The 10,144-nt window shown below is 46.7% G+C and overlaps 1 long non-coding RNA gene across 1 annotated transcript in view; it reads left to right on the plus strand.

The window, feature by feature from the left end:
- The first annotated feature begins 300 nt into the window (after positions 1-300).
- The window catches only part of LOC116100448, an 18,902-nt gene continuing 9,058 nt past the window's right edge, over positions 301-10,144 (plus strand). Inside the window, exon 1 of the long non-coding RNA XR_004122580.1 lies at positions 301-428. This is a non-coding gene — a long non-coding RNA (uncharacterized LOC116100448). The remainder of the gene's footprint in view (positions 429-10,144) is intronic.

Here is a 10,144-nt window from a genome sequence, read left to right on the forward strand (position 1 = left end):
AGAATGTTGGCTCCCACTGTATCTTAAGCTCCCACCCATGAATCTAAATAAATTTCTCCCTAAAACTCACTCACTGTGGTCTGTACCTTTCCTTCTTCAAATTATGGGATAAAACCCAAGAAGCTACTGACTCCGGGAAATTTTGTGTGACCTTTGCACCCTCACTCCCCAGTCTGAACCTATCTGAAGCCTCTGTAGAACTCAAAGACACCCCCAAACTTCCTGAGAAACCAACGGTACCCTCCCTGCCTGGAACCCCAGCTCACTACACCTTTAGGCGATGGGTGACTGAATTAGGAGACGAAGCAGGGGAGCAGCTGCTGAGGGAGAAAAGCCATTATGGGAGAGACAGAGAGAAATTGCAGCCGGGCTGAAGTTATCAGCCCTCACCGGAGAGCTGAGCACAGCAGGCCAGGCAAATGATGCTGGTGAGTCCTGATGCCTGAGTCCCTTGCCTCTGGTGAGAGCTCATTTCTAACCTCAGCTCATGATCAGATTATCCTGCTGTGGGAGTCTTCAGATGGTAATAGCCCAGTATGCACCTACAAATGGGAGTAATTCCTTCCAGGTGCCCCCAGAACAGATTGTTTGAGAAATTAGAAGTGCTGATCTTGTTTCCTGGCTGGTCCATGAGAGACACCATTGGAGATCGGGGTTTGGTGGGCATCTGAGGATGTAACTGCCATAGCAGTTGTGAATGTGCTCTAAAGAGGAATGCTGATGACCCTCCCTTCAGCTATCCAGCTGTTGGAAAGATGGTTCACAAGAAGTCCCAATTTCCCCAGGAGCCTCCTGCCAGAAGGAAAATGGCAGTGCCTGATGCAGCCAGGGGAAGAGCTTGTCTCCTGGAGAGAGACTCCACACCATTGTCAGCACACTTTGCAAGAGAGAGCAGAGAATGACTTTCTTCTCAAACCTTGACCTCACTGGGTATGGTGGCTCATGACTTTAATCCCAGCACTTGGGAGTCAGAAGCAGGCAGATCTTTGTGAGTTTGAAGCCAGCCTGGTTTACAGAGCAAGTTCCAGGACAGCCAGGGTGGTTATACAGAGAAACTCTGTCTTGGAAAACCAAACCAAAACAACAGCAACAAAACAAAAAAATCAAACAAACACCCCTTGCCCACAGGTCAGAACCCTAAGGTAGACTGGGGTGGAGGATTATACTGGACTGTTTTAGTTTTTCTTCCTCTCAAAGCAGCCACATTAAATAAATCTTTATCCACTTCTAATTCTTATAGGCTTAAATGTTTCAAAATCTACTTTATTTTTTTTATATTTATTTATTTATTATTATATGTAAGTACACTGTAGCTGTCTTTTAGACACACCAGAAGAGGGCGTCAGATATCATTATGGATGGTTGTGAGCCACTATATGGTTGCTGGGATTTGAACTCAGGACCTTCCGAAGAGCAGTCGGTGCTCTTACCCCCTGAGCCATCTTACCAGCCCCCCAAAACCTACTTTTAAAAGGGTTCTTGAATGCTTTAACCTCCCTTCTATCCCACCACCCACCAGAGGCAGTGGAAAGGAAAGATTAAGAGGGCAAAGGAGGGTGTGGGCCTGTTTAGGAATAGTTCTTTGTGGGTGATTCTGTCTTTCCTTGTCAGTTCACATGAATCAGCAGCAGTGGTAGCTCAATCCACTTGCAAACACCATTCACAAATCAGCAATGGCAGTTCAATCCAGAAGAAACCAAGAGGGTCTGCCAACCAACCCGAGTACTGGAAGAAGTGGGAGGAAGCTACCAAAACATCACACGAAGTTCTTTGGTGCATTTCTCTCTGTGAAGTCATGACAAAAGATGATCAGCAAAGAAAGTAAGGTGACCAGTGGCAGCAGAGAGTGGCAAGGGTGAGCCAATGCCACAGCCTTGTCCACCGTCTGTTGGGTTATGCTTATATCCTTTCCAAACATCATGTGTTCTCTCAAACATCCGCTCTAGCAAAACATCGCATGCCCTCTTTCCAGGCAACTTCCAGAAAATACCATGTGTCTGTTTCAGCAAAACATCTTCTCATAAGACAGTTTCCAGAAAAAAATCACAGGACATAACTGAGTCCCCAAAGGAACCAGGAATTTTTACTGCAGTTTTCCGCTATTTGTCTGTCTAGTTGGTTTGTTGACTGTGGCTGAGCCCAGCTGGTTAGAGCCGCCAAGGGCCCGGACTCTGACCCTAACAGCTCTAAAGACGTAGAGGGGTTCCAGTTTCTTGTGTCTCAGGATAGAGAGAAGGAAAAATATGATAGATCAATGTCATAGAAGATTTACTGATGCACTTGCTTAAGAAATATTAAATTACAAGCTGAAGAGAGGTTGAGTGCCTCAAATCTAACTCAAAATAAGTCATGTGCTAAACAGACTTCTTAGAAACTCTAAACTAGCTGGGCAGTGGTGGCACATGCCTTTAATCCCAACACTTTGGAGGCAGAGGCAGGCAGATTTCTGAGTTCGAGGCCAGCCTGGTCTATAAAGTGAGTTCCAGGACAGCCAGGGCAATCCAGAAAAAAACCCTGTCTTGAAAAACCAAAAACCAAACCAAACCAAAAACAAAAACAAAAAACAAAACAAAACAAAAAAAACCCAACCCTCTAAGCTAGGGAACACAGGACTCGAGTCCTAACATGAATGGAGTTTAGATTCACTGAGAGTGTGTTTCTTTTGAGACTTGCTTGCCAGGGATGCTCATTAAACCTCTTATCAGGAAAAGCATAAGTCTGCCAGGCTAGCTGATACCTGGAAAAACAGTTCTGGTCTGTGTCAAAGATAATATGCGTCTCTGCCCTGTGAAGCCTCCCATTTGCCCAGTTATGACAACAAACAAAAACTTGACGTTTTCGGCTTCAGTAAAACCTGCCTAGTTGGGGGCTGAAGAAATAGCTCAGTAGTTAAGATGATGCTCTTGCAGAGAACCCAGGTTCAGTTCCCAGTACCTTATGGGTGTTCACAACCATCTGTAATTCCAGTTTTAGAGATCTGGTGCCCTCTTCTGGCTTCCCCAAGTACTGCATACACATGATGCACTGACACATATCAGGCAAAACATTCATACACATCAAATAACAGTAAAAGTAATGTAGTAGTAGTAGTAGTAGTAGTAGTAGTAATAGCAACAAGATATTTTTAAAAATCCCTGCCTAAGGGCTGGAGAGATGGCTCAGTGGTTAAGAATACTGACTGCTCTTCTGAAGGTCCTGAGTTCAAATCCCAGCAACCACATGGTAGCTCACAACCATCCGTAGTGAGATCTGACGCCCTCTTCTGGAGTGTCTGAAGACAGCTACAGTGTACTTACATATAAATAAATAAATCTTTAAAAAAAATCCCTGCATAATTGCTCAGATCATAACTTAGGGTGGGGACTTAAAAAGCTACCTGCAGATGCCTATATAAACGGTAACAACTTTCTATTGGGGGTGGTTCCCCTTTGGGCATTAGTCAGAACCAGCCACATGGCTATTATTAAAGATTTTTTTCCTTATTAATAATCTTTGAGTGCTTGGAGAGAGTCCTCACTAGGAGGGTTTAATCTGCCAATTGCAAAGGACTCGGACAAAGACAAGTGAATATTTCAAAAGCAAGAATGGTGTATTAGCCAACAATGCAGCTCCCAGGGAGAAATCCTGTGGAACAGAGGAAGTTCAGAAACTCAAGGACAAAGACAGAGCCATTGCATCACATCCCGAAGACTTTTGGCTTTTGCATGGCTGAGAGTTCTTGCTCACTAGCTACCCACGGCATGTATTTCTACAGACAACATCATATACCCTTGTCTTATTAGCATCCTAAAACACCCCAAGGATAGCCAATCAAGCTGTATGCTTTAGTCTTACAAAAAGCTGCAGGTCCTTCAGGAGTTCTGTTGGAATTTAACTAATTCATTTGTGTGTGTGTGTGTGTGTGTGTGTGTGTGTGTGTGTGTGTGTGTGCATGCATTCGAGAGTACCGTAGTGTACACGTATGGTCAAGACACGCACACATGTGTGCATTCGAGAGCACCGTAGTGTACAGGTATGGTCAAGAGGAAACCTTTGGAGCTTTGGGGATTAGTTTTCTCCTCCCACACCAGCATTTGGAGATCAAAGCAAGTTGTCACTTTTGTGTGGCAAGCACTTTTATGAGCTATGACCTTACTGCACTCAATAGTGTGCTGAAATCAGGCAATGCCCGGCCCTAAATTAGCCCATCTGTTGTAACACGGTAGTTTTTCAGACTGTTTCTTGCCCTGAGGGACTCCATTTTACAAGCAGTTTGGGTTTTTTAAATGTGTATTTCTGTGTGAGTCTACATTGTGTGTGTGTGTGTGTGTGTGTGTGTGTGTGTGTGAGAGAGAGAGAGAGAGAGAGAGAAAGTAGAAAAGTAGAGGCAAGCCATGGCCATGTGGAGAGAAGGGAGGAAGGAGGGGGAGAAGGAGGTCGAGAGGTGAGAGTAAGAGCAAGACCTTAAAGGGGGGGGGCAAGCAGCCCCTTTATAGTGGGCTGGACTACCTTGCTGTTCCCTGGTAACTGTGGGGGTGGAGCACAGCCAGAATACCAGGAGCTTGGGGCAGTGTCTTACCCACAAGATAATGGAGTTGAGGGCTGGTGTCAGGCGCTTAATATCTGGGGGCATAGCTCACTGTTTCATCCCTTGTGGAATTTTCTATTGCGTCTCCAGTGTAAGTGTCGCTCAACCAGAACACAGACTGCCTTTCATGGCCCAACAGTCAGACAAGCTGGTTCCTGAGAGCTGTTACTCCAGGCTGTAGCCATCCCTTCATGGCTAGCACTCCTCTGGGGTCGTTCTGTCCATCCCGGAATCTGAGCCATCAGTAGATTTAAGTGAGTTGGGCTATGGCTTTCAGCTGCAAAAGCTTTGAGGGAGAAATCTCAGCCCCAGGAAGTGTTACAGCTCTTACATGACAGAAGCTCTCAGACGATCCTTGATGGAGCAATTCTCACGCCTTCATTCCTTCTGGATAGGGTCTTAAATACATCTTGGGGTGGATTGGGGTCTGACCGTAGATGCTTTTAGGTATGTCTCATCTGCATGTGGAGGGGCTTGGGACGCTGTCCCTATGTGACTGATTGTCACAATCCTCTTCATGGGATGCTGTGGTCATGTGACAGGGGCCTGGTTGGGAACAGGCAAAGTGCCTACCGTCCTCTGGTATGAGGTACTGGGGCTTTTCAAACCCAGGAAATCTTACCAAGTTTCCTGGCACGGTCCACTGCCCACAATGCAGCACAGCAATGTGAAACAACAAGACCCAAGTGCAAACAAGATGGAGTTTCTCTGTGTAGCCCTGGCTGTCCTGGAACTCGCTCTGTAGACCAGGCTAGCCTGGAACCCAGAGAGATCCACCTGCCTCTGCCTCCCAAGTACTGGGATTATAGGCATGTACCACCATGGCCCAGCTGCAAACTACCTTTGATTTCATTAAAAATCATTTCTAGATACTTAGCCTTGCAGAATTGCCTGTTCCCACCATGTATTTGACATCATGCCTCTTGTGAAGCTCCATATGAGATTTTTTTTTATTTATAATTGGAGCATGTGCATGTGGACTGTGTACATAGGCCGACAAGTACTTAGGGCCTATGTCAAAGTCTAAGAATGTTCAGCTTAGAGTTTTTAGCAGCTTAAGTCTAAGGTGGCTAGAGGCATGGCTCAGTGGTAGAGCCCCTGCCTAGAATCCCCCAGTGAGGGGCTGGGGTGTGGCTCAGTGGTAGAGCACCTACCCTGTATGTGGGTGGACCTGAGTTGACTCTCCAATGGCATATTCATATACACAGACACACAGACACATAGACACACACACAAAAATTATTAATTTTTAAGAGTTATTGTAGTTTTAAAAGGAACCTTTACCTTAAAGGTTTATAATAATAAAACTTACAGATCTAGTGACAAACTGATTTGTGTCATAATAATCTGGAATGGTGAGAACACTGAGCTAACAAAGTTGCTAATTATGGAAGCTAACTTTGTGTATTTAAAATTTTCTATAATCAAAGTTTTGATATATCTTATTTTGAGACAGGATGTAGCTGTGCAGTCTGGGCTGTTCTGGAACAATCTATGTAGCCAGGTTGGCGTCAAACACATCATTACCCTCCCTCAGCCTCCTGAGTCCCGCTGGGTGTGGTAGGAAGCACCACTGTTCTTACCTTATAACAAAACTTTAAGGAGTTCCAGGGCCTGGAGAGATGGCTCAGTGGCTAAGAGCACTGGCTGCTCTTGCAGGAGCTGGACAGACCTGGTTCACAGCACCCCTATGGCAGTCCACAACCTCTGGAACTCCAGCTCCAGGGATCTGACACCCTCTTCTGGTCTCTTTGGAAACAGCATGTGTGTGGTACACAGACGTACATGCAAAGACTCATGCACGTTAAAAAAAAAAGTCTTTTTTATAAAAGATTTATTTATGTATTTTATGTACTTGAGTGTTCTGTCTGCAGACCCACCAGAAGAGGGCATCAGATCCCATTACATTACAGGTGGTTGTGAGCCACCATGTGGTTGCTGGGAATTGAACTCAGGACCTCTGGAAGAACAGTCGGTGCTCTTATCCACTGAGCCATCTCACCAGCCCCACCCCTCTACAAAAAAAAAAAAATCTTAAAAAAAGAAAGAATTCTTTGAAGACCAGAAGAAAAGACAGACAGCTATGAAAACACACACACACACACACACACACACACACACCCATATCACACACTCATACTATAGATGGAGTCAGAACTTTCCTATGTAGCTCAGGTTAGCCTTGAACTCTCTTGCCTCCTGCTTCAACCTCCCAACTACGCATCACACTCCACTTCTAAATAGCTCTATATCAACTACATTCTGAAGTAGCACCTTCAGGACACATTGGGTTCTATATTATTAATGTTAACTCCATCTCTCTCTCTCTTTTTGAAAACATGTGTTGATATGACTATTAGACAATTAAAGACTGGAGAATGGCTTTCACGGGTGGCCAGGGCAGTGCCAGGCTTGAGTGAAGCTTCGAAAGGCTCTTAGACCAGTGACGGGGGTGGAATAAACATGTTGTAAAGCTGTGTAAACATCCTTTACAGACTGCTTCCCTGTGAAGAGCCGAGTGCCTCCTGAAGAGCCGAGTGCCTCCTGGAGCTCTGCTAGAAGGGTGGAAAAGCAAACCCTGCCACCTCAAAGGAAGTGAGATAACAATGGCGGTGGCCTGGAAACACAGATCTAGCTTGCCCCAGATTCCATGGCCCAATGTGGTCACAGCTTTTTAGTTACATAACTACAGAAAGTCAAAAATCAAGATAGCTTTTGAAAAGGTTGCTGGAAGTGTCAGTAGGTAGGACCTGAGATGCTGTCTGGAGGCGTTCTTAGCACCCAACTGGAAGAAGCCAGGGATCTGCTAAGTTACATTGCAAAAGGTTTCACCTCATAGGTACAGAAATGCTAAGGCTTGGCCAGGCATGGTGGCATGAGCCTTTGATCCCAACACTAGGGACACGGAAGCAAGTGGATCTCTGACTTGGAGGCCAGTCTGGGCTACATATCTAGGCCAGCCAGAACTACACACTAAGTGTCATGCAGCAAAAAAGATATTAAATCTGGAAGAGTTGGGCAACAAGTGGCTTTTAAAGGTAGAGATAGCCCATAATTTGGCTCTGGATCTGCAACATTCCAACCCTCCACAATCCGGAAGTTCTAGCCAGTCCTTTAACACGGGTGTGGCCTTTTCTTCTCAGAGCTGAACTCAGTTCACAGAGACACACAATGAAGATAGAAAGAAGGAACTTTTAGAACACAGCCAACAAGCACAACCCCCTGCCACTCTTGGTAAGGTGTGGAGGAGGGGCTCCCAGAGATTTGGGAATGAGTGACTGACAGAGGGCCTGACTGACTCTGGCCAGCACAGAACAGTGTCTGTGGGACGTATTACTTTTTTGATGGAAACGACTTAGAGAAGCAGGGGTTTAGTTGGGCATATGGTTCCTAAGGAATCCAAGTCCATCTGGGAGAAGCAGGATGCTGAGGGCTAGAACTAGGCAGAGAGGCTCCAAGTGCCTTTGAGCTCTCCATAGCCCTCCGACAAGGCCACACTTCCTACCTCTCCGAGGCATGGTGACCCCCCACCCCCATCCCATCTTGTGCTCTGTAGCACAAATCACCCCCCATAAAAAGTAAACACAATATAATAAAAATTACGAGGGATGGATTTGATGTATGAATTCTTTTTTTTTTTTTTTTTTTGGTTTTTCGAGACAGGGTTTCCTCTGTGTAGCCCTGGCTGTCCTGGAACTCACTCTGTAGACCAGGCTGGCCTCGAACTCAGAAATCCGCCTGTCTCTGCCTCCCAAGTGCTGGGGTTAAAGGCGTGCACTACCACCGCCCGGCTTGAATTCATTTTTAAAGGTCTATATTTTAATATATGTGTCTCTCCGCGTCTGAGTACTTGCCACATGTGTGTAAGTGACAGCATTGGCCAGAAGGGGGAGCTAGATCTCTGGCAGCGGAAGTTAAAGGCAGTTGTGAGTTGTCTGATGTAGGGGCTGGGACCTGAGCTTGGTCCTCTGCCAGAGCAGCAAGCCCTCTAACTGCTGCAACATCTCTCCAGCCCCATGAATTTCCTTTTATTGCCTCCTGAAACCAGAAGCTAATGACAATAAACTACTTAGAAACAGGTACTCATAAATTGAGGGAGGATGTAAGAAGATAGATACACAAGATGGGAAAGCTGGAAGCTGGAAAACATGACTGAGCGGTAACTGGTAATGGGCGTGGCTGACCAGCGACCCTTGGACTGTAAGCTAATAGTGGGAAAAGCCAAGCACTGACCAGGAGGCCCCTGTGAAATCCACAGGAGGCTCCACAGCTGGCAGTGACCAAGGTTTGAATGCGAGATGTATTCATGGCGTCGAACACCCAGTGCCCAGCAGGGGGCGCTGTCTGGGGACCGTGCAGAATGTTTAGTCAACATTAACCTGGCTTGAGGAAGTGGCGCTGTAAGAGATGGGCCTCCCCCTAATCCCGCACATATGTAGCTATGCAAGTTGGTGTTCATGCGGGTTCCCCAACAACTGGAGCAGGGGCTTACCATGGCTCTGTTGCCTGTGGATCCTGTTCCCCTAAATGGGCTGCCTTGTCTGGCCTCAGTGGGAGAGGATGTGCCTGGCCCTTCAGTGACTTAATATGCCAGGGTGGGTTGGTACCTAGGGGGTCCTACCCCTTCTCAGAGGAGAAGGGGATGAGGGAGGGCCTGTATGAGGCGGAGACTGGGCACAGAGGGCTGCAATCAGTATGTAAAGTAAATGAATGAATGAATGAATGAATGAATGAATGAATAAATAAATAAGGAAAGAAGAGCGATGGGCTTTAAGGGTGGTAACCAGGACACAGTTCCCATCAGAGCAACAATGATGCAAAGGTAGCACCTTACTCAAGCTGCATGTCTGTTAAACCGCATAGGAGAGGAAAGGGTTTTTTGGCTTGGAAATACAAGGTGCAGTCAGTCCATCAATTTAGGGAAGTCAAGGCAGGAACTGAAGCGGCTGGGCGCATCGAATCCACAGCAAAGAGAGTCCACACATCGCTGCTTGTGCTTACGTCACGGTCAGCTTCCGTGGTTAACTCGGCACAGCCCAGAGCCGCCTGGGGAGAGGGAGCCATCCCTGAGGAATTGCCTCTATCGGATCAGCCTGTGACCACTTCGGGTAGGCTCTTTTTCAAATTGCTAGTTGATGCAGGAGGACCCAGTCCATTGTGGGCGGGGTCACCCTGAGCTGGTAGTCCTGGGGGTATAAGAAAGCAGGCTGAGAAAGCCATGGGGAGCAAGCCAGAAAGCCACGTTCCTCCATGGGCTCAGCCTCAGCTCCTGCCTCCAGGTTCCGGCCCTGACCTTCCCAATGATGTGCTGTAAATTGTGAATAAATCCTTTCCTCCCCACGTTGCTTTTGGTCTTGACTTTGTTACAACAGAAGGCGAACTGGGATATCTCAGCTAGTGTCTTTTCACTTTTATGCAGTTCAGGGCCCAACCCATGAGATGGTGCTACCTACCAAGGGCTGGGCCAATCATCAATAGAGCTGCTCCCAACTGCAGACACATTCACAGGCCACCATGGTCTAGCTAACCACCCCTCCACTCACTACTTCTCCTTCTCCTCCTCCTCCTCCTCCTCCT

The sequence above is a fragment of the Mastomys coucha genome, unplaced genomic scaffold (assembly GCF_008632895.1).
Source record: "Mastomys coucha isolate ucsf_1 unplaced genomic scaffold, UCSF_Mcou_1 pScaffold21, whole genome shotgun sequence".
Lineage (NCBI taxonomy): Eukaryota > Metazoa > Chordata > Mammalia > Rodentia > Muridae > Mastomys > Mastomys coucha.